The sequence below is a fragment of the Artemia sp. Qi Xiang Cuo genome, unplaced genomic scaffold (assembly GCF_049724085.1).
Source record: "Artemia sp. Qi Xiang Cuo unplaced genomic scaffold, ASM4972408v1 HiC_scaffold_3241, whole genome shotgun sequence".
NCBI lineage: Eukaryota > Metazoa > Arthropoda > Branchiopoda > Anostraca > Artemiidae > Artemia > Artemia sp. Qi Xiang Cuo.
The window spans coordinates 27,835-52,961 of NW_028300634.1; the positions used below are offsets into that span (position 1 = coordinate 27,835).

Below are 25,127 nucleotides of genomic sequence, written 5' to 3' on the forward strand. Positions count from 1 at the left end.
TCTTCTCGTTGTCGTGTAGGTTTCGTCTCTGTGTCTTCTCTGATTCGGGGTCGTCTCTGTGTCGTCTCTGTGTCATCTGTGTGTCGTCGACTGGTTTTTTTATCTGTTTCGTGTATTTTCGGTCTGTGTGCATAATCTTTGTCGTCGCAGGATCGTCTCGGTTACGTCTCTCTGGGTAGTCGGGTGGTCGTATATGTCCCGACCAAGAGTAGTAAAAGTGTAGGGTCATTTTCTTCAGTGGTTGGGTGTCGGCTGGGTGTTGTCTCTGTTTCGTCTCTGTGTCGTCTGGGTGTATTTGTCGTCTCTGGTGTCGTATCTGTGTCGTGGTCTTTGTGTGGTCTCTGTTTCGTCTCTGAGTCGTCTCTGTGTGGGCTCAGTGTCTTCTCTGTGTCATCTCTGTGTCTGTGTCGTCTCTGGGTAGTCTCGGTGTAGTCTTCTCTGTTTCTTCTCTGTGTCGTCTCTGTGCCGTCTCTGTGTCTTCTCTGTGTCGTCTCTGTGTCGTCTTTCTGTGTCGTCTCTGTGTCGACACAGAGACCAAACTGAGACGACACAGAGTCGTCTCTGTGTCGTCTCAGTGTCTGTGTCGTCTCTGTGTCGTCTCTGTATCGTCTCTGTGTCACAGAGACGACACAAAGACGACACAGAGAGTCGTCTCTGTGTCGTCTCTGTGTCTGCGTCGTCTCTGTATCGTCTCTGTGTCGTCGTCTCTGTGTCGTCTCTGTGTCGTCTCTGTGTCATCTCTGTGTCTGTCTCGTGTCTGTGTTGTGTATGTGTCGTCTCTGTTTCGTCTCTTTGTCGTCTCTGTGTCGTCTTAGTGCCATCACTTTGTCTGCTCTTTGTCGTCTGTGTGTCGTCTCTGTGTCGTCTCTCTGTGTCGTCTCTGTGTCGAAACAGAGACGACACTGAGACGACACCGAAATAACACACAGAATAGTCTGTGTCGTCTGTGTGTCTGTGTCGTCTCTGTCTCGTTTCTGTGTATGTGTAGTCTCTGTGTAGTCTATGTGTTGTCTCTGTTTCTTCGTCTCTTTATCGTCTCTGTGTCGTCTTTGTGACGTCTATGTGTCGTCTCTGTATGGTCTGGGTGTCGGCTAGGGGTCGTGTCTCTGTGTAGTCTCTGTGTCGACACAGAGACGACACAGAGACGACACAGCCCCGACACAGAGTCTTCTAAGTGTCGTCTCTGTGTCTGTGTCATCTCTGTGTCTGTGTCGTCTCTGTGTTGTCTCTGTGTCGTCTCTGTGTTGTCTCTGTGTCGTCGTCTCTGTGTCGTCGTCTCTGTGTCGTCGTCTCTGTGTCGTCTCTGTGTCGTCTCTGTGTCGTCTCTCTGTGTCGTCTCTGTGTCGACACAGAGACGACACAGAGACGACTCTGTAATCTATTTGTCGTCTCTGTGTAATCTCTGTGCCGTCTCTGTGTCATCTCTGTGTCGTCTCTGTGTTGTCTCTGTGTCGTCTCTCTGTGTCGTCTCTGTGTCGACACAGAGACGACACAGAGACGACACAGAGACGACACAGAGTTGTCTCTGTGTCGGCTATGTGTTTTTGCCGTCTCTGTGTCGTCTCTGTGTCTGTGTCGTCTATGTGTCGTCTCTGGGTCTTCTCTGTGACGTCTCTGTGCCGTCTCTATGTCGACTCTGTGTCTTCTCAGTGTAGTCTCTGTGTAGGCTCTGTGTCGAGACAGAGACAGAGTCGTCTAAGTGTCTGTTTCGTCTCTGTGTCGTCTATGTGTCGTCTCTGTGTCGTCTTTGTGTCTGTGTCGTCTCTGTGTCGTCTCTGTGTCGTCGTCTCTGTGTCGTCTCTGTGTCGTCTCTGTGGCGTCTGGATGTCTTGTGTGTGGCGTCTCTGTGTCGGCTGTGGGTCGTCTAGGTATGTCGGCTCTGTGGCGACACAGAGACGACACATAGACGACACAGAGACGACACAGAGACAACACAGACACAGAGACGACTCTGTGTCATCTCTGTGTCGTCTCTGTGTAATCTCTGTGTCGTCTCTGTGTCGACACAGAGACGACACAGAGAGACGACACAGAGGCGACACAGAGTCGTCTCTGGGTCGGTGTCGTCTCGGGGTCGTCTGTGTTTCTTCTTGGTGTGTGTGTCGTCTATTTTTCGTCTCTTTGTAGTATAGGGGTCGTCGTATCTGTGTATTCTCTGTGTCGTCTCTGTGCCGTCTATGTGTAGTCTCTGTGTCGTAGTATAGGTGTATGTGTGGTCTCTGTGTCGTCTCTGTGTCGTAGGCTATTTGAATTCTCGGTGTCGTCGTCTCTTGGTCTTCTCTGGGTCGTCTGTGGGTCGTCTCTGTATCTTCTATGTGTCGTCTAGGTCTCTGTTTCTTCTCTGTGTCGTCTCTGTGTCGTCTCTGTGTCGTGTAAGTGTCGGTGTAATCTCTGTGTAGTCTCTGTGTCTTCTCTGTGTAGTCGGGTATGATTCGTCTCGGGGTCGTCTCTGTGTCGCCTCTGTGTAATCTCTGTGTCGTCTGTGTGTCATCTCGGTGTCGTCTCTGGGTTTAGACACTGTGTCTACACTGCGACGACACTGAGAAGTCTAACATTCAGCGATGTTTCGTCGCGTGGTGGGTTGGGGCGCTGTTATGGCTATTTGTGGTCTCTGTGTCGTGTGTGTGTCTTTGTCGTGTCTGTATCTGCTCGTTTTAGTGGTCTCGGTGTCGTCTCTTGGTCTTGTTTGTGCCGTATCTGGGGTGTCTCTGTGTCGTTTCTGTGTCGTCTCTGTGTCTGTGTCGTCTCTGACTCGTCTCTGCGTCGTCTCTGGGTCGTCTCGGTGTCGTCTCTGTGTCGTCTCTGTGTCGTCTTTCTGTGTCGTCTCTGTGTCGACACAGACACGACACAGAGACGACACAGAGTCGTCTCTGTGTCGTCTCTGTGTCTGTGTCGTATCTGTGTCGTCTCTGTATCGTCTCTGTGTCACAGAGACGACACAAAGACGACACAGAGAGTCGTCTCTGTGTCGTCTCTGTGTCTGCGTCGTCTCTGTATCGTCTCTGTGTCGTCGTCTCTGTGTCGTCTCTGTGTCGCCTCTGTGCCGTCTCTGTGTCGTCGCTGTGTCGTCTCTGTGTCGTCTCTGTGTCGTCTCTTTGTGTCGTCTCTGTATCGACACAGAGACGACACAGAGTCGTCTCTGTGTCGTCTCTGTGTCTGTGTCGTCTCTATGTCACAGAGACGACACAGACAACACAATGAGAGTCGTCTCGGTGTCATATCGGTGTCTGTCTCGTCTCGGTGTCGTCTCTGTGTCGTGTCTGTGTCGTGTCGGTGTGGGCTCTGTGTCGTCTCTGTGGCCTCTTTGTGTCGTCTGTGTGTCGTGTCTGTTTCGTCTCTGAGTCGTCTCTCTGTGTGTTCTCTGTGTGTGTGTCGTCTCTGTGTCGTCTCTGTGTCTGTTTAGTCTCTTTGTAGTGTGTGTGGCGTGTCTGTGTGTACTTTTTGTCGTCATATCTTTGTCATCTCTGTGTCGTCTCGGTGATGTGTCTGTGTCGGCTCGGTGGCTGCTCTGAGTCGTCTCGCGGTGTCGTCTCTGTGTCGACACAGAGACGACACCGCCACGACACAGCCCCGACAGAGTGTCGTCTCTGTGTCGTCTCGTTTTCGTTTTCTTCTCTGTGTCGTCTCTGTGTCGGTGTCGTCTCTGTGTCGTCTCTGTGTCATCTCTGTGTTGTCTCTGTGTCTTCGTCTATGTGTCGTCGTCTCTGTGTCGTCTCTGTGTCGTCTCTGTGTCGTCTCTCTTTGTCGTCTCTGTGTCGACACAGAGACGACACAGAGACGACTCTGTAATCTATTTGTCGTCTCTGTGTAATCTCTGTGCCGTCTCTGTGTCATCTCTGTGTCGTCTCTGTGTTGTCTCTGTGTCGTCTCTCTGTGTCGTCTCTGTGTCGACACAGAGACGACACAGAGACGACACAGAGTCGTCTCTGTGTCGTCTCTGTGTCTGTGTCGTCTCTGTGTCGTCTCTGTGTCTGTGTCGTCTCTGTGTCGTCTCTGTGCCGTCTCTGTGTCGTCTCTGTGTCGTCTCTGTGTCGTCTCTGTGTAGTGTATTTGTATTCTCTCTTTGTCGTCTATGTGTTGAGACAGAGACAGAGTCGTCTCTGTGTCGTCTCTGTGTCTGGGTCGTCTCGTTGTCGTCTCTGTGTCGTCTCTGGATCGTTTTTGTGTCTGTGTCGTGTCTGGGTCGTCTGTGGGTCTTCGTCTCTGTGTCGTATATGTTTCGTGGCTTTTCGGTCTCTGTGTCGTCTGTGTGGCGTCTCTGTGTAGTGTCTGTTTCGTCTCTATATGTCATCTCTGTGTCGACACTGAGACGACACAGAGACGACACCGAGGCGTCGCGGTGGCTGTGTCGGCTATGGGTGGTATCGGGGTCGTCTCTTTGTCGTCTATGGGTAGGTGTCATCTCGGGGGTGGTCGCTGTGTCGTCTCTGTCTCGTGGTGGGTGAGTCGTATAGTTGTAGTGTATGGTCCGTCTATGTGTCTTCTCTGTGTCTTCTCTTTGTCGACTCTGTTACGTCTCTGTGCTGTCTCTGTGTCGTCTCTGAGTCGTCTCTGTGTCGTCTCTCTATGTCATCTCTGTGTCGTCACAGAGACGACACAGAGACGACACTGAGTCGTCTCTGTGTCGTCTTTGTGTCTGTGTCGTCTCTGTGTTGTCTCTGTATCGTCTCTGTTTTATCTCTGTGTCTGTGTCGTCTCTGGTGTGGTCGCTGTGTCGTCTCTGTGTCGTGGTCTCTGTGTTGTCTCTTTGTCGTCTCTGTTACGTCTCTGTGTCGTCTCTGTGTCGTCTCTGTGTCGTCTCTCTGTGTCGTCTCTGTGGCGTCACAGATTCGACACAGAGACGTCACAGACACAGAAACGACACAGAGACTACACAGACACAGAGACGACACAGAGACGACTCTGTGTCGTCTCTGTGTCGACTCTTTGTCGTCTCTGTGGCGTCTCTGTGTCGTCTCTGTGTCGTCTCTGTGTCATCTCTGTGTCTTCTCTCTGTGTCGTCTCTGTGTCGACACAGAGACAACACAGAGACGACACAGAGTCGTCTCGGTGTCTTATCTGTGTCGTCTCGGTTTCGTCGTCTCTGTGTCGACACGGTGCCGTCGCGGTGCCGTCTCTGTGTCGTCTAAGTGTCGTCTCTCTGTGTCGTCTCTATGTCGACACAGAGATGACAAAGAGACACCACAGAGTCGTCTCTGTGTCGTCTCTGTGTCTGTGTCGTCTCGGTGTCTCAGATAGGTCACAGAGAGGGGTCGCTGTGTCGGATCAGGGTCTGTGTCATATGTGTGTCGTCTCCGTGTCGTCGCTGTGTCGTCGTCTTTGTGTCGTCTCTGTGCCGTCTCTGTGTCGTCTCTGTGTCGTCTCTGTGTCGTCTCTCTGTGTCGTCTCGGTGGCGACACAGAGACGACAAAGATACTCCACCTAGACGATACAGATTCATCGCGGTGTCGGCTGGGTTTCGTCTCGGTGTCGTCTCGTTGTAGGGTCTTGGTCACCGAGTCGAGACACAGACGTCCCACAGAGTAGTCTAGGTGTGGTCTCAGTGTGGGTTTGGTGTCTTTGTCGTGTCGGTGTCATCTGTGTGTCGTCTCGATGTCGTCTCTGTTTTGTAGTCTCGTTTTCTACTGTGTGTCGTCTCTGTGCATTCTCTGTGTCGTCTGTGTTTGTTGGGTTTGTCGTCTGTCTGTGTCGGCGCTTGGTCGGTGTCGTCTAGGTGTGTTGTTCTTGTCTGTGTCGTGTAGTTGTATTGTTCGAGTCTTCGTCTCTGGGTCGTATCTTTGCCGTCTATGTGTCGTCTCTGTGTCGTCTTTGTGTCGTCTATGTGTCGTCTCTCTGTGTCGTCTCTGTGTCGACACAGAGACGACCCAGAGAAGAAACCGAGACGACACAGAGTCTTATCTGTGTGGTCTCTGTGTCTGTGTCATCTCTGTGTCGTCTCTGTGTCGTCACTGTGTCGTCTGTGTGTCACAGCGACGAAAACGAGACGAGACGGAGATGACACAGAGAGTCGTCGCGATGGAGTGTCGGGGGGGGTGTCGTCTCTGTGTCGTCGTCTCTGTGCCGTCTCTGTGTCGTCTCTGTTTCGTCTCTGTGTCCTCTCTCTGTGTCGTCTCTGTGTCGACACAGAGAAGACACTGAGAGTCGTCTGTGTTTGTGTGTCGTCTCTGTGTGGTCTCTGTGTGGTCTCGGTGTTTTCGTCTCTGGGACGTCTCTGTGTCTTATCTGTGCCTTCTCTGTGTCGTCTCTGTGTCGTATCTGTGTCGTCTCTGTGTGTAGTCTCTGTGTCGACACAGAGACAACACAGAGACGACACAGAGTAGTCTCAGTGTCGTTTATGTGTCTGTGTAGTTTCGGCGTCTGTGTCGTCTCGTTGTCGTCTCCTCGTCGTCGTCTCTGTGTCGTCTCTGTGCCGTCTCTGTGTCGTCTCTGTGTCGTCTCTGTGTCGTCTCTGTGTCGTCTCTCAGTGGCGTTTATGTGTCGACACAGAGACGACCCCGAGCCGACACATAGACGACCCAGTGTCGTCTCGTTGTCGTGTTTGTGTCTGTGTCATCTCTGTGTCGTCTCTGTGTCGTCTCTGTGTCACAGAGACGTCACGGAGACGACAAAGAGAGTCGTCTCTATGTCGTCTCTGTGTATGTGTCGTCTCTGTGTCGTCTCTGTGTCGTCATCTCTGTGCCGTCTTGGTGTCGTCTCTGTGTCGTCTCTGTGTCGTCTCTCTGTGTCGTCTCTATGTCGACACAGAGACGACAAATAGTGTCGTCTCTGTGTCTGTGTCGTCTCTGTGGCGTCTCTGTGTCGTCTCTGTGTCGACACAGAGACGACACAGCGACGACACAGTGTGGTCTCGGGGTCTTCTCGGGGTCTTAGCAGGGCATTCCAGCGGGTACGTCTGGTGTTCGACCCAGAGCCAAAACTGAGAAGCAACATATAGTCGTCTGCAGTTCATCTGTTGATAGTCTGCGCTTTTGAGTCTCCAAGTCGTAGCGTTGTCGTCTAGGTGTCGTTTCTGTGTCGTCTCTGTGTCACAGAGACGACACAAAGACGAAACAGACACGACACAGACACAGAGACGACACAGACACCGAGACGACACACAAAAAGACACGACACAGACATCGACACGACACAGAGATGACTCAGAGTCTACTCTGTGACACAAAGTCGACATCGACACGACTCAGACACATATAATACACAGAGACGCCACACAGACGACACAGCGACGGCCAAAAGACGATACAGACACGACACACAGATGACGACACAGAGACGACACAGAGACGACTCTTTGTGGCGTCTCTGGGTCGTCTCTGTGACCCAAAGACGACAAAGAGACCACACAGAGACGACACAGACACTGAGAAGACACACACAGACGACAACGAGACGACACCGAGACGAGACAGAGAAGTCACCGCGACGGCACCGACACGCCACCTCGACTAAGACAAATATACGACACAGAGTCGACAAAACCACGACCCAGACACCACACCCCCCCAGCCCCGACAGCGAGACGACTCTCTGTGTCGTCTCTGTGTCGTGTCTTTGTCGTCTCTGTGACACAGAGACGACACAGAGACGACAAAGAGACGACACAGAGACGACACAGACACAGAGACGACACAGAGACGACTCTGTGTCGTCTCTGTGTTGACACAGAGACGACACAGAGAGACGACACAGAGATGACAAAGAGATGGCACAGAGACGACACAGAGACGACTCTCTGTGTCTTCTCTGTGTCGTATCTGTGACACAGAGACGACACAGAGACGACACAGAGACGACACAGAGACGACTCTGAGTCGTCACAGTGTCGTCATTGTGTCGTCTCTGTGACGACACAGAGAGACGACACAGAGACGACACTGAGACGACACAGACACGACACAGAGACGGCCCAGAGACGACACCGAGACGACACTGAGACGACGAGACAGACACGACACAGAGACGACACAGAGACAACACAGAGACGACACAGAGACGGCACAGAGACGACACAGAGACGACACTGAGTCGTCTCTGTGTCGTCTTTGTGTCTGTGTCGTCTCTGTGTTGTCTCTGTATCGTCTCTGTGTAATCTCTGTGTCTGTGTCGTCTCTCTGTGTCGTCTCTGTGTCGACACAGAGACGACACAGTGACGACACAGACATAGAAACGACACAGAGACGACACAGACACAGAGACGACACAGAGACGACTCTGTGTCGTCTCTGTGTCGTCTCTGTGTCGTCTCTGTGCCGTCTCTGTGTCGTCTCTGTGTTGTCTCTGTGTCATCTCTGTGTCGTCTCTCTGTGTCGTCTCTATGTCGACACAGAGACAACACAGAGACGACACAGAGTCGTCTCTGTGTCGTGTCTGTGTCGTCGCGGGGTCCTCGTCTTTGGGTCGACTCTGTGCCGTCACTGTGACGTCTCTGTGTCGTCTCGGTGTCGTCTCTGTGTCGTCTCTCTGTGTCGTCTCTATGTCGACACAGAGATGACAAAGAGACACCACAGAGTCGTCTCTGTGTCGTCTCTGTGTCTGTGTCGTCTCTGTGTCACAGATAAGTCACAGAGAGTCGTCTCTGTGTCGTCTCTGTGTCTGTGTCGTCTCTGTGTAGTGTCTGTGTCGTTTCTGTGTCGTCGTCTCTGTGTCGTCTCGGTGCGGTCTCTGGGTCGTCTCTGTGTGTTCTCTGTGTCGTCTCTCGGTGTCGACTATGTGTCGACACAGACACGAGACTGATACAACACTGAGCCGTTACTGAGTCGTCTCGGTGTCGTGGCTGTTTCGTCGCGGTGTCGTCTCGGTGTCGGCGAGGGGTCCCCTAGACGTCTCAGATAAGACCCTTTGAGGCCTGTCGGTGTCGTCGATGTCTGGGTGTAGTCTCTGGTGCGTCTATGTGTAGTCTCGGTGTCGTCTAGTTGTTTTCGTCTCTTTGGCGTTTCTGTGTCGTCTCTTTGCCATCTCTGTGTCGTCTTTGTGTCGTCTCTGTGTCGTCTGGCAGTGTCGTCTCTGTGGCGACACAGAGACGACACAGAGACGACACAGAGTCGTCGCAGTGTCGGCGCTGTGTCTGTGTCGTGTCTGTGTGTGTGTCATCTCGGTGTCTTCTCGGTGTCGTATCGTTGTCGTCGTCGCTGGGTCGTCTCTGTGCCATCTCGTTGTCGTCTCTGTGTCGTCTTTGTGTGTTCTCTGTGTCGTCTCTCTGTGTCGTCTCTGTGTCGACACAGAGAAGACCCAGATACGACACTGAGCCGACACAGAGTCGTCTCTGTGTCGTCTCTGTGTCTGTGTCATCTCGGTGTCGTCTCTGTGTCGTCACGGTGGCATCGCGGTGTCACAGAGACCACAAAGAGATGCCACGGAGATGACACAGAGAGTCGTCTCTATGTCGTGGCGGGGTCTGTGTCGTCTCTGTGTCGGCGTGTCTGTGCCAGGTCTGTGGCGTCTCGGTGTAGTCTCTGGGTGGTCTCTGTGTTTCGTCTGTGAGTCGACACAGAGACGACACAGTGAGTCGTCTCTGTTTCGGTGTCGTCTCTGTGTCGTCTCGGTGTCGTTTCGTTGTTGTCGTCTCTGTGTGGTCGCTGTGTCTTATCTGTGACGTCTCTGTGTCGTCTTTGTGTCGTCTCAGTGTCGTCTCTGTGTGTCGTCGCTGTGTCGACACAGAGACGACACAGAGACGACACAGAGTCGTCTCTGTGTTGTTTGTGTGTCTGTGTCGTCTCTGTGTCGTCTTTGTTTCGGTGTCGTCTCGGTTTCTTCTCGTAGTCGTGGTCTCTGGGTCGTGTCTTTGACGTTGCGTTGGCTTCTCTTTTTCGTATTCGTTTTGTCTGAGTGTCTGCTCTCTGTGTCGTCTCTGTTTCGACACTGAGCCGACCCAGATACTACACAGAGACGAAACAGAGTCGTCTCTGTGTCGTCTTGGTGTCTGTGTCCTCTCTGGGTCGTCGCGGTGTCGTCTCTGGGTCGTCTCTGTGTCACAGAGACGACACGGAGACGACAAAGAGAGTCGTCTCTATGTTGTCTCTGTGTATGTGTCGTCTCTGTGTCGTCTCTGTGTCGTCATCTCTGTGCCGTCTCTGTGTCGTCTCTGTGTCGTCTCTGTGTCGTCTCTCTGTGTCGCCGCTGGGTCTACACAGAGACGACACAAAGAGTCGTCTCGGTGTCTGTGTCGTCTCTGTGTTGTCTCTGTGTCGACACAGAGACGACACAGACACGACACAGAGTCGTCTCTGGGTCGTCTCTGTGTCGTCTCTGTGTCGTCTCAGTGCCTTCTCTCTGTGTCGTCTCTGTGTCGACAAAGATACGACACAGAGACGACACAGAGATTTGTCTCCGGGTCGTCTATGTCTCGTCGTCTTGGTGTCGTCTCCATGTCGTCTCTGTGTCGTCGTCTCTGTGTCGTCTCTGTGTCACAGAGACGACACAGAGACGACACAGAGACGACACAGACACAGAGACGACACTGAGACACAGATGACACAGACACAGAGACGACACACACACCGATCCGACACAGTGCTGAGTCTGTGTCGAGTCTGGGCCACCAAGACGACCCCGAGACGACACAGACACAGAGAAGAACGAGAAAAGAAAGCGTCTCGTCACTGACACAGCCCATAGACGACACCGAGACTCCAACGACACGACGAAACAGAGACGACCCAGACACGACTCTCTGTGTCGTCTCTGTGTCGTCTCTGTGACACAAAGACGACATAGAGACGACACAGAGACGACACAGACACAGAGACGACACAGATAGTCGACACAGATAAGACACAGAGACGACACAGAGACGACCCCGAGACGTAACCGAGACGCCACAGAGACGACGACCCAGCGACGACACAGAGACTACACAACGAAGACCCAGAGACTACACAAACACATCGACGACACAGAGACGACTCTCTGTGTCGTCACAGTGTCGTGTCTGTGTCCTCTCGGTGACCTAGAGCCGACCCCGAGACGACACAGAGACTACACAGACACAGAGACGACACAGAGACGACTCTGTGTCGTCTCTGTGTTGACACACAGACGACACAGACAGACGACACACAGATGACACAGAGACGGAACAGAGACGACACAGAGACGACTCTCTGTGGCCTCTCTGTGTCGTCTCTGTGACACAGAGACGACACAGAGACGACACAGACACAACACAGAGACGACTCTGAGTCGTCGCTGTGTCGTCTTTGTGTCGTCTCTGTGACGACACAGAGAGACTAGACAGACCCTACCACGAGACGACCAAGATACGACAACGCGAAGGCTCCTAGACTACCAAGATACGACAAAGTGACGACGATAAAAACACAACCACGACACGACGAAACAGAGACGACACATAGACACCCAAGAGATGACCCAGAGTCGACACAGAGACGACACTGAGTCGTCTCTGTGTCGTCTTTGTGTCTGTGTCGTCTCTGTGTTGTCTCTGTTTCGTCTCTGTGTAATCTCTGTGTCTGTGTCGGCTATGGTTTGGTCGCTGTTTCGTATCTGTGTAGTGGTATGTTTGTTGTGTGTGTTTAGACTCGGTTCCGTCTCTGTGTGGTCTCTGTTTCTTCTCTGTGTGATCTCTGTGTCTTCTCTCTGTGTCGTCTCTGTGTCGTCTCTCTGTGTAGTCTCTATGTCGAAACAGAGAAGACACAGAGACGACACAGACACAGAGACGACACAGAGACGACACAGACACAGAGACGACACCTAGACGACACTGTGTCGTCTCTGTGTTGTCTCTTGGTCGTCTCTGTGCCGTCTCTGTGTCGTCTCTGTGTCGGCGCGGTGTCGGCTCGTTGTCGGCTCTCTGTGTCGTCTCTGTGTCGACACAGAGACAACACAGAGACGACCCAGAGTCGTCTCTGTGTCGTCTCTGTGTCGTCGTCTCTGGGTCGACTCGGCGCCTTCTCGGAGTCGACGCTGTGTCGTCTCTGTGTCGTCTCGGTGTCGTCTCGCGGGGTCGTCTCTATGTTGACACAGAGACGACAAAGAGACGACACAGAGACGACACAGAGTCGTCTCGGTGTCGTCGCTGTGTCTGTGTCGTCTCGGGGTCACAGAGACGACACAGAGAGTAGTCTCGGTGTCGTCTCTGTGTCTGTTTCATATCGGTGTCGTCTCTGTGTCGTCTCGGTGTCGACGTCTTTGTGTCGTCTATTGGCCGTCTATGTTTAGTCACTGTGTCGTCTCTGTGTCGTCTCTGGGGGTCGTCTGTGTGGCGACACAGAGACGACACAGAGACAACACAGAGACGATACAGAGTCGTCTCTGTGTCGTCTCTGTTTCGTCTCTGTGTCGTCTCTGTGTCGTCTCGGTGTCACAGAGACGACACAGAGAGTAGTCTCGGGGTCGTCGCTGTGTCGGGGCCGTCTCTGTGTCATCTCTATGTTGTCTGTGTGTCGTCTTGATGTCGTCTCTGTGTTGTCGTCTCTGAGTCTTCTATGTGTCGTATATGTGACGTATATGTTTCTTATCTTTGTCGTATGGGTGTCGTCTCTCTGTGTCGTCTCTTTGTCGAAACAGAGACGACACAGAGACGACACAGTGACGACACAGAGTCGTCTCTGTGTCGTCTCTGTGTCTGTGTCATCTCTGTGTCTGTGTCGTCTATGTGTCGTCTGTGTGTCGTATCTTGGTCGTCGTCTGTGTGTGGGGTGTGGGCGATCTCTGTTTGGTTTCGGTGTGTTCTAGGGGGCGCCTCGGTGTCTGCTCTCGTTGTCGTCTAGGGGTCAACAAAGAGACGACACAGAGACGACACAGAGACGACACAGAGTCGTCGCTTGGTCGTCACTGTGTCTGTGACATCTCTGTGTCGTCTCTGTGTCGTCACGGGGTCGCCTCGCTCACACAGAGTCGAAAAAGGGACGCGACGGAGACGACACAGAGATTCGTATCTCTGTCGTCTAGGGGTATTTGTAGTCTCTGTGTGGTCTCTGTGTAGTCGTCTCTGTGGCGTCTCTGTGTCGTCTCTGTGTCGGCACTCTGTGTCGTCTCTCTGTAGACACAGAGATGACACAGTGAGTCGTCTCTGTGTCTGTGTCGTCTCTGTGTCGTCTCCGTGTCGTCATCTATGGGTCGAATCTGATTCAACTATGTGCCGTGAAGGTGTAGTCTATGTGTCGTCTCTGTGTTTCGTCTCTGTGTCCACACAGAGACCACACAGAGACGACACAGAGTCATCTCTGTTTAGTCTCTGTGTCTGTGTCGACCGGTGGTAGTCTCTGTGTCGTTTTCGTCTCGGGTTAATCTCGTTGTAGTCTGCTCTGGGTAGAGTCTGGGACGTCTCTGTGTCGTCTCGTTGTGGTCTCTGGGTTGGCTCTGTGTCGTCTCTCTGTGTCGTCTCGTTTTCGACACAGACACGACCCAGAGACGACACTGCGACGACACTGAGTCGTCTCTGTGTCTTCTCTGTGTCGTTGTCCTCTCGGTGTCGTCTCGGTGTCGTCTCGGTGTCGTCACTGTGTCACAGAGACGACACGGAGATGACACAGTGAGTTGTCTCTCGGTAGTCGCGGTGGCTGTGTCGTGTCTGTGTCGGCTCTGTGGCGTCATCTCTGTGCCGTCTCTGTGTTGGCTCTGTGTCGTCTCGGTGTCGTCTCTCATTGTGGTCTGGGTGTTGGAACTGATACGTCACAGAGAGTCGTCGCTGTGTCGGTTTCGTCTCTGTTTCGTCGCTGTGTTGTCTCTGTGTCGTCACAGAGTCGACACAGAGAAGACACAGAGTCGTCTCTGTGTCGTCTCTGTGTCGTCTCTGTGTCGTCTCTGTGTCGACACAGAGACGACACAGAGACGACACAGAGATTCTTCTCCGTGTCGTCTCTGGTTCATCGTCTTGTTGTCGTTTCCAAGTCGTATCTGTGTCGTCGTGTCTTTGTCGTTTCTTTGTCGTCTCTGTGTCACAGAGACGACACAGAGACGACACAGAGACGACACAGACACCGAGACGACACTGACACAGAGATGACACAGACCCAGAGACGACACAGACACCGAGACGACACAAAGATGACTCTGTGACTTTTTTGTGACACCAACACGACACAGAGACGACCCAGACAGCGATAAGACACAGAGACGGAAAACATACGGCCCACAGACGGCACAGAGACAACCCACAGACGACAACGAGACGACGACACCGAGACGACTCTAAGTGCCGACTCTGTGACACAAAGACGACAAAGAGACGACACAGAGACGACACAGACACAGAGACGAAACAGAGCGAAGACACAGAGAAGACACAGATACGACACTTACACGACACAGACAGGGACCAGAGACGACACCGCGATGACTACCCTGATACTAAAACTAGAACACACCGCGACGAAACAAACACTAACCATACACCGCTATTAAACACAGACTACTCTCGGTTACGTGTCTTTGACGACACATGTACCACCAGCAGCACACCATTCGACCCAAACGAGCCCCACAGACGCGCCCCACCCCGAACCCACTCCCAGCCGACTCTGTGTCGTCTCTGTGTTGACACAGAGACGACACAGCGAGACGACACAGAGACGACACAGAGAGGGCACAGAGACGACACAGAGACGACTCTCTGTGTCATCTCTGTGTCGTCTCTGTGACACAGAGACGACCCAGAGACGACACAAAGACGACTCTTAGTCGTCTCTGTGTCGTAATTGTGTCGTCTCTGTGACGACACAGAGAGACGACACAGAGACGACACAGAGACGACACAAAGACGACACAGAGACGGCACAGAGACGACACAGAGACGACACAGAGATGACGATACAGAGACGACACAGAGACGACACAGAGACGACACAGAGACGACACAGAGACGGCACAGAGACGACACAGAGACGACACCGAGACGACAGAGACACAGAGACGACACAGAGATGACTCTGGGTCTTCTATTTGACACAGACACGACACCGACACGACCCAGACACAGCGACGACACAGAGACGACACAGAGACGACACAGAGCCACTACAGATACGACACATCCACGACACCGAGCCGCCTACCCAGCGAGGACCCCGACACGCAGACTACACAGAGACCACTCTCTGTGTCGTCTCTGTGACACAAAGCAGACACACAGACGACCCAGAGACGACAGACACAAATTGACGACACACATAGACGACACAGAGACCACACAGAGACGACACAGAGACGTACCAGACACGACACCTAGACGACGACACAGAGACCACACAGACACGACACAAAGACGACACAGAGACTACCCACACACCGAGATGACTCTCTGTGTCATCTCGGAGTCTTGTCTTTGGCGGCTCAGTGAAACAGACACGCCACAGACACGACAAAGAGATGACACAGAGACGACCCATACACAGACACGACACACAGACGACCCAGAGCAGAGCCAGAAACACACACGACACAGAGACGACGCTGTGTCTACTCTGTGTCGTCTCTGTCTTGTCTCTGTTTCGTCTCTGTGTCGACACAGAGACGACCCAGAGTGACGATACCGATACGACCCAGAGACTACCCCTAGACGACCCCTAGACTGACCCAAGATTAAACATAGACGACACCGAGAGTCCACAGCGACCACTCTGTGTCGATACGACAGACCCAGAGACGACACTGACACAAAGACGCCATAGACAGAGAGACTAAACAGACACGACTCTCAGTGACGACACAGTGACAACGAGCCGACACAGACACAGAGACAACACAGAGATTACTCAGTGGCTTCTCTGTGACACAGCGACGACACCGAGACAACACAGACACAGAGATGACAAAGAGATGCTACACAGACGACACCAAGACGGCACTGAGACGACACCGACACCGAGACAACACAGAGAGAAGACACAGAGAAGACACAAAGACGACCCGGACACAGATACGACACCGAGACGACACTCTGTGTCGTCTTTGGGTCTTCTCTGTGACACAAACACGACCTACACACGACACAGCCCCGAACCTCACACAGAGACGAGACAGACAGAAGTCACCGAGACGACACCGACATGCCACAGAGCCAACACCGAGACGTACACGCTACGACCCAGAGACGACGACACAGAGACGGCACAGAGACGACACAGAGACGACACCGAGACAAAACAACGACACAGACACAGAGACGACACAGAGACGACTCTCTGTGTCGTCTCTGCGTCGTGTCTGTGTCGTCTCTGTGACACAGAAACGACACAGAGAAAACAAAGAGACGACACCGAGATGACACACACACCGAGCCCACCCCGAGAACCGACACAGCGACTACACCGAGATGCCAAAGAGACGACCCAACTACTACCACCAGACTTCCCCGATTCCACATAGATCCCCCGAAAACGCCCTCAAAATTCGACGACACAGAAAGACGACATCCACCCAAACACGAGATCGCGAAGCGTAGACACAGAGACGACACAGAGACGACGACACAGAGCCGACCAAGAGACGACACCTACCCCCCTCCGAGACAACACTGAGACGACACAGAGACGACTCTCATTGTCGTCTTTGTGTCGGCTCTTTGACACAGAGCCGACACAGACAAAGAGACGACACAGAGCCGACACTGATACGACAATTCCACGCGACCGAGACGACACAGAGACGGCCCAGAGAAGCCACATAGTATGCTAATAGACGACGACACATAGACGACACTGAGACGACACAGAGACTAAACAGACACAGAGAACACACAGAGACGACACATACCACGACACGAAACGGTTTATTCTCTGTTTTTTCTCTGTGTCGTCTCTTTTACGACACAGACACGACACAGAGAGACGTCACCGCGACGACACCGATATGGAACAGAGACGACACATATACGACGACAAAGAGACGACAAATGGATGACCCCGAGACGACACAGCGACTACACAGACACAGAGACGACACAGAGACGAGTCTCTGTTTCTTCTCTGTGTCGTCTCTTAGACAAAAAGACGACCCAGCGACGAAAAACATACTAAAAATAAACCTATATGACAACGAGACATTAACCCGAGACTACAAAGACACGACACCTAGACAGAACCGAGACTACAAAGAATAGATGACACAGAGACGACACAGAGACGACACAAAGACGACACAGAGACGACACAGACACAGAGACGACACAGAGACGACTCTCTGTGTCGTCTCTGTGTCGTGTCAGTGTCGTCTCTTTGACACAGAGACGACACAGAGACGACTCTGTGTCGTCGCAGTGTTGTCACCCAGACGACACAGATACACGACCCACAGACGACCAAGAGACGCCACAGAGACTACACCGAGACGCCTTCGAGACGACGACAAAGAGATGACACAGAGACTACACCGAGAGACCACACAAAGACGACCCATAGAAGTAGAAGAGAAGACCCAGAGACGACGACACACAGACCAAACAGAGACGACACACACACAACACAGAGACAACACAGAAACGACACAGAGACGACACAGACACAGAGACGACACAGAGACGACTCTCTGTGTCGTCTCTGTGACACAGAGACGACACAGACACAGAGACGACACAGACACGACTCTGTGTCGTCTGTGTGTCGTCTATGTGTCGTCTGTGTGACGACACAGAGAGACGACACAGAGACGTCCCAGAGACGCCACAGAGACGACGACACAGCGACCACCCAGAGATGACACAGACACAGAGACGACACAGAGACGACACTCTGTGTCTTCTCTTTGTCGTTTCTGTGACACAGCGTCGACACAGAGAGGACACAGACTCGTCTCTGTGTCACAGAGACGACACAGAGACGACACAGTGAGTCGTCTCACTGTCGTCTCTGTGTCATCTCTGTGTCATCTCGGTGTCGTCTCTGTGTCGTCTCGTCGTCGTCGTCTCGGAGTCTTCTCTGTGTCGTCTGTGTGCCGTCTCTGTTTCGTCTCTGTGTCGTGTCTGTGGATGGGTAGTCTCTGTGTCATCTATGTGTAGTATCTTTTTCGTATTTGTGTCATCTCTGTGTCGTCTCTGTGTCACAGAGACGACAAAGAGACGACACAGAGAGTCGTCTTTATGTCTTCTCTGTGTAGTCTCGGTGTCGTGTCTGTGTCATCTCTTTGTCGTCGTCTATGAATCATCTGGGTGTCGTCTCTGTGCCGTCTCTGTGTAGTCTAAGTGTGGTTTATGTGTCTTCTATGTGTCGTTTCTTTCTATTTGTCGTCTCTGTTAATTCTCTGTGACTTCTATGTGTCGTCTGTGATTCTTCTAGGTGTCGTCTCTTTGTCGTCTCTTGGTCGTCAATGTGTCGTCGTATCGGTGTAATCTATCTTTACTATAATAGCAGTATCTTAGTCGTGTCATTTTAGTATCGTGGTTTTCTATTGGTCTTGTTCAGGTATTATTCATCGCTGGGTAGTGTCTGTGCGGAAAGATTGCTTTGTCGTTGTCTTGTCTTTGTGGTGGCGCGGTGGTCTCTCTGTGTCGTTTGGGTGTCTCTGTCGTGTGCGTGTCGTCTATATGTCGTCGGCTCTGGTTCGTCGCTGTGTCGTCGTCTAGGTGTCGTCTCTGGGTCTCAGAGATTACTCAGTGAGGAGTCTGGGGGTAGTCTCTGGGTATGGTTAGTATCTTTGTCGTCTCGGTGTAGTGTCGGTTTCGTCGTCTCTGTGTCATCTCTGTGTCGTCTCGGGGCCAGCTCTGTCTCATGTCTGTGCTGTCTGTGTGTGATCTGTGTGTCGTCTCTGTGGGCCGTCTCTGTGTCGTCTTTGTCTCGTATCTGTGTCGTCTCTCTGTGTCGTCTCTGTGTCGACACAGAGACGACACAGAGACGACACAGAGTCATCTCTGTGTCTGTGTCGTCTCTGTGTCGTCTCTGTGTCGTCTCTGTGTCTGTGTCGTCTCTTTGTCGTGTATTTGTCGTCGTCTGTGGGTGGTGTCGCTTGGTGATCTTTGCCGTCGGTTGGGTGTGTGGGTGTCTTGTCTTGGTCGACTCTGTTTGTGGTCTCTGTGTCTACACAGATATGACACAGATACGACACAGAGACGACACAGAGTCGTATCTTTGTCGTCTCTGTGTCTGTGTCGTCTCTGTGTCGTCTCTGTGTCGTCGTCTCTGTGTCCTCTCTGTGTCGTATCTTTGACGTCTCTTTGACGTCTCTGTGTCATCTCTGTGTCGTGTCTCTGTGGTGTCGCTGTGTCGACACAGAAACGATACAGAGACGACACAGAGACGACACCGAGACGTCTCTGTGTCTGTGTAGTCTCTGTGTCGTCTCTGTGTCGTCGACTGTCGGTCGACTCTGGGTCTAATCTTTGCCGTCTCTGTGTCGTCTCTGTGTCGTCTATGTGTCGTCTCTGTTTCTGGCTAGTGTCGGGGTAGAGTCATGGGCTTAGGCGAGTGGTCGGGGCTGGTGCGTCTAGGGGACTTGTCTTGGTCGTCTGTGTGTCGGCTCTGTGCCGTCTGGGGGTCTTCTCGGGGTCGTCGCTGCGTCTTCTCTGTTGGTGCTCTAGGGCATCGATGGGTCGTTTCTTGGTCATCGCTGTGTCGTCGCTGGGACGTCGCTGAGTCGACACTGTGTCGTCTCTGTGTCGTCTCTGTGTCGTCTCAGAGACGTCTCAGTGTCGTCTCTGTGTCTGTGTCGACAAAGAGACGACACAGAGACGACTCTGTGTCGTCTGTGTGACGTCACGGGGCCGTCTCTGTGTCTTCACTGTGTTGTCTCTGTGTCGTCTCTGTGGCTTCTCGGGGTGGACTCTGTGGCTCTGAGCTGTGTGTCTTGTTAAGTGGCTGGGGGGGTGCGCCGCCTGACGCCACGGTTGCGTCGCGGTGTCGTCACCTAGTCGACCCCGAGTCGTCTCTGTGTCCACTCAGGTTCATCTGAGTGGCGTCTCGTTTCCGTCTATGTGGCGGATCGGGTACGTCACAGAGACGACAAAGAGTTGTCTCTGTGTCGTCTCTGTGTCTGTGTCGTCTCTGTGTCATCTCTGTGTCGTCACAGAGATGACACAGAGAGACGACACAGAGACGACACAGAGACGACACAGAGACGACACAGAGACGGCACAGAGACGACACAGAGACGACGACACAGAGACGGCACAGACACCGGTACGACACAGACTCTGTGTCGACACAGCGACCACACACTTATACGACACAGAGACGACACAGAGACGACTCCGATACGACAAACAGATGACACAGATAAACCACAGAGACGACACAGAGACGACGACACAGAGACGACACAGAGACGACACAGAGACGACACAGAGACGACACAGACACAGGGACGACTCTGTGTCGTCTCGGTGGCGAATCTGTGTTGACACACCGCAGAAACCGCGAGATCACTCTGAGCCGACCCCGAAAAGCCCCAGAGACGACACAGAGACGTCACAGAGACGACACAGAGACGACACAGAGATGACGACAAAATGACTACACCGAGACGACCCAGACTAGACCCATACACTACACCGAGACGACAAAGACACAGAGAATACAGCGAGACGACACAGAGCTGCAACCTCGACGATCCCCAGCCGCCCCCGTGCCGGCACAGATTCGACTCACAGACGACACAGAGACGATGACCCAGTTACTACACAGACCCCACCCACACCCGACACCAAGACGACACAGACACAGCGACGACCCAGCGGCGACTCTTTTTTTGTTCTCTGTGTCGTATATTTGACACAGAGACGACACAGAGACGACACAGAGACGACACAGACACAGAGACTACACCGAGACGACTCTGTGTCTTCTCTGTGTCGTCTCTGGGTCGTCTCTGTGTCGACAACGTGACGACACAGAGAGACGACACAGAGACGACACAGAGACCACATAGAGACGACACAGAGATGGCACAGAGACGACATAGAGACGAAGACACAGAGACTACAAAGACACTACCCAGACCCAGAGACGACTCTCTTTGTAGAATCTGTTGCTTCTTTGAGTCGACTCGGTGGACAAGCGACGACACACAGCCGACCCCGCCACCGAGACGCCACAGAGACGCCACAAAGACGACAAACAGACGGCACCGAGACTACAAATAGACTAACACGAGAGTACGAAAAAGAGCATACAAATAGATCACACAGAGACGACACACAGATAACAAACCCACGACAAAGACACAGAGAAGACACAGCGACTACTCTTTGTCGTCTGGGTGTCGTCACTGTGTCGACACAGATAAGACACATAGAGCCTACAACGAGACGACAACGAGATGACACAGAGAAGACACACAGACGGCACAGAGACGACTAAGAGACGACACAGAGACGACGAAACAGAGACGACACCGAGACGACACAGAGACCACAACGAGACGCCACAGACACTGAGACGAAACCGCGACTACAACTAGACGACACCGAGACCACACAGACCCAACGACGATACAGCTATGACTCTGTTTTGGCATTTTTTCGTGTCTGTGTGGCCACATAGACCATACAGAGAGACGACAGAGAGACGACACAGAGACGACACAGAGACGACACAGAGAAGGCAAATAGATGACAAAGAGAAGACACAGAGACGACACAGAGACGACACAGAGACGACGCAGAGAATACACAGACACAGAGACGACACAGAGAATACTCTATTTGTCGTCACTGTGTCATCTATGGGGAATCTCACTGACACAGACACTGAACACACACGACACCGAGAACACTCAGAGACGATACAGACACCCAGACCACACCAATACCACACACAGAGACGACAAAGAGATGACACAGAGCCGGCCCAGACACGACACAGAGACGACACACAGACGACAACGAGATGCACCAGCCACTAAACACACACACAGACGACACAGAGACGACACAGACACATCGTCGACAAATAGACAAGACACCCCGACGTCTAAGACACTGCACCGACACGAAACCGAGACGTAACATACACACACAATACACATAGATGAACCAGACACATAGACGCCAATGAGACGACACAGAGACGAGACAGAGACGTCGCAGAGACGACACAGAGAAGACGACACAGAGCCGACACAGAGACGACACAGAGACGACACAGACACAGAGTTGTCTCTGTCGCTCGTGCGATACAGAGATGACGCATACAGTGACACAGAGACGACACAGAGACGACGACACAGAGACGACACAGAGACTTCTCAGACACACCACAGAGACGACACAGACACGACACAGAGACGACACAGAGACGAAACAGACACAGAGATGACACATAGACCACACAGACACAGAGACGACACACATACGACTCTTAGTCGTCTCTGTTTCGACACAGACACGACACATAAATAAGACACATCGATTACACAGATACGAGACAGAGACCTCACAGACACGAAACAGAGACTGCAAATCGACAACAACACATAGACTACACCAAGACGACACAGACACGACACAGAGACGACACCAAGACGACACAGACACGACACCGATAATACACCGAGCCGAACAAGCCACACAGACGACACTGAGACTACTATGTGTCGTCTCTGTTTCTTCTCTGTGGCACCCCAGAGCCGCCACAGAGAGACGACACAGAGACACCACAGAGACGACACAGAGATGACACAGAGACGGCACAGATCCTACACAGAGAAGACTCCTACAACACTACACAGAGACTAACCCTACACGACAAAGAGACACACAAGACAAAGAGACGGCACAGAGACGACACAGAGATAACACATAGACGACGACAAAGATACGACACAGATACGAAACAGATAAGACATATAGACGACTCTCTGTGTCGTCTCTGTGTCGTCTCTGTGACACAGAGACGACACAGAGATGACACAGAGACGACACAGAGACGACACATAGAACACACAGACACAGAAAATAAAAACAGCAGAAAAAGAGTAGACAAAGAGCCTGCCAAGATACCACCCCGAGACGAATAAGAGTCGACGACACCGAGACGACACAGAGACGACACATAGACGACACAGAGACGACAAACAGACGACTCTCTGTGTCGTCTCTGTGTCGTCTCTGTGACACAGAGACGACACCGAGACGACACAGACACCGAGACGCCCCCGCCACGACACAGCGACGCCACCGACACAGACACGACACAGAGACGACTCTGAGTCGTCTCTGTGTCGTCTCTATGTCGTCTCTGTGTCGACACAGAGACGACACAGAGAGACGACACACAGACGACACAGAGACAACTCTGTGTCGTCTCTGTGTCGTCTCTGTGTCGACACAGAGAACGGCACCGCCACGCCCCCGCGCCGGGAACTAGACGACGACAACGCCATCACCACGACCTTACACAGACACAGAGATAACACAGAGACGACACCGCGCCGACAACGACACAGGGACGACTCAGATATGTCTATTTGACGACACCCAGCCGCCCCAGAGAGACGCACTCCAGAAGCACACCCCCCGGACCCGAGCCGACCCCGAGACCACTACACATAGACGAAACACAGACGACACAGAGACAACAGAGAGACAACACAGACACAGAGACGACACAGAGACGACAAAGAGACGAAACAGACACAGAGAGGACACCGCGACGACACAGACACATAAACGACACACCGACGACTCTGTGTCGTGTCGGTTTCTACAAAGAGACGACAACCAGAGAAGACACAGAGAAGACACAGAGACGACACACAGACGACCCACCGCCGACACAGAGACGACGACACCCAGACGACCCAGAGACGACACAGAGACGACACAGACACAGAGACGACACAGAGACGACACAGAGACGACACAGACACAGACACGAAACAGATACGACTCTGTGTCGTCTCTTTGTCGTCTCTGTGTCGACACAGAGACGACACAGAGAGAAGACACAGAGACGACACAGAGACGACACAGAGACGACACAGAGACGTCACAGAGACGACACACATAAGACTAAGCGATAACGACACACAGAAGAAAAAAAGATTACAAAGCGACACCCTCGACACCTAGACGCCACCTAGACGACACAAAGATGACAACGAAACGACGACAACTAGACTACACCGAGACGACACCGAGACGACAAATAGAAGAAAGAAAGACGACTCTCTGTGTCGTCACTGTTTCGGCTCTGTGACACCGAGACGACACAGAGACGACACAGAGACGACACAGAGACGACACAGAGAAGACACATAGATGACACAGACACAGAAACGAAACAGAGACAACACAGAGACGACCCCTATACGCCCCAGAGACGACAAAGAGATTACAAAGAGAAAACTACACAGAGAAGACACAGAGACGACACAGAGACGACATACAGACGACACACAGACGGCTAATAGACTACACAGAGCGTACACAGATATGACGACACAGATACGACACAGAGACGACACAGAGACGACACAGAGACGACACCGATACAGAGACGACACCGAGACGACACAGGGACGACACAGAGACGACACAGACACAGAGACGACACAGAGACGACTCTGTTTCGTCTCTGTGTCGTCTCTTTGTCGACACAGAGACGATACAGAGAGACGACCTAGAGACGACACAGAGACGACACAGAGACGCCACAGAGACGGCAAAGAGACGACACCGCGACGACACAGAGACGACACAGCGACGACCCAGAGACGACGAAGATAATAAACAGCCCCAGAGATGACACCGAGACGACACGCTGTGTCGTCTCTGTGTCATATCTGTGTCATATCTGTGACACAGACACATCACAAAGACGACACACAGACAACACCGAGACAATACAGACACAGATACGACACAGATACTACACAGTGTGACGACACAGAGATGACACAGACACGGCACATAGACGACACATATACGACGACACAGAGACGACACCGACCTGACCCAGAGACGTAACAGACACAGAGACGACACAGAGACGACACAGACACATATTAGACAAAGTCACAAGACTTATACAAGGCAAAGAGACGGCACAGACTCGAAACAGACACCACACAGACACTCAGAACAAAAAGAGACGAAACAGACCCACACAAGACAATCAGACGAGACACCGACGAGAAAGAGACGGCCAAGAGACAAACAAGAGACGCAGACACCGACACGACACAGAGACGACACCGAGACGACACAGACACTGTGTTGTCTCTTTTGCGTCTCTGTGTCG

At 52.5% G+C, this 25,127-nt stretch overlaps 1 non-coding gene across 1 annotated transcript; it reads right to left on the reverse strand.

Moving 5' to 3' along the window:
- Positions 1-2,826: 2,826 nt before the first annotated feature.
- LOC148938465 (small nucleolar RNA SNORA51) lies at positions 2,827-2,952 on the reverse strand. Its single transcript, XR_016143686.1, has one exon. It is a non-coding gene; the product is annotated as a small nucleolar RNA SNORA51 (small nucleolar RNA).
- Positions 2,953-25,127: the final 22,175 nt, after the last annotated feature.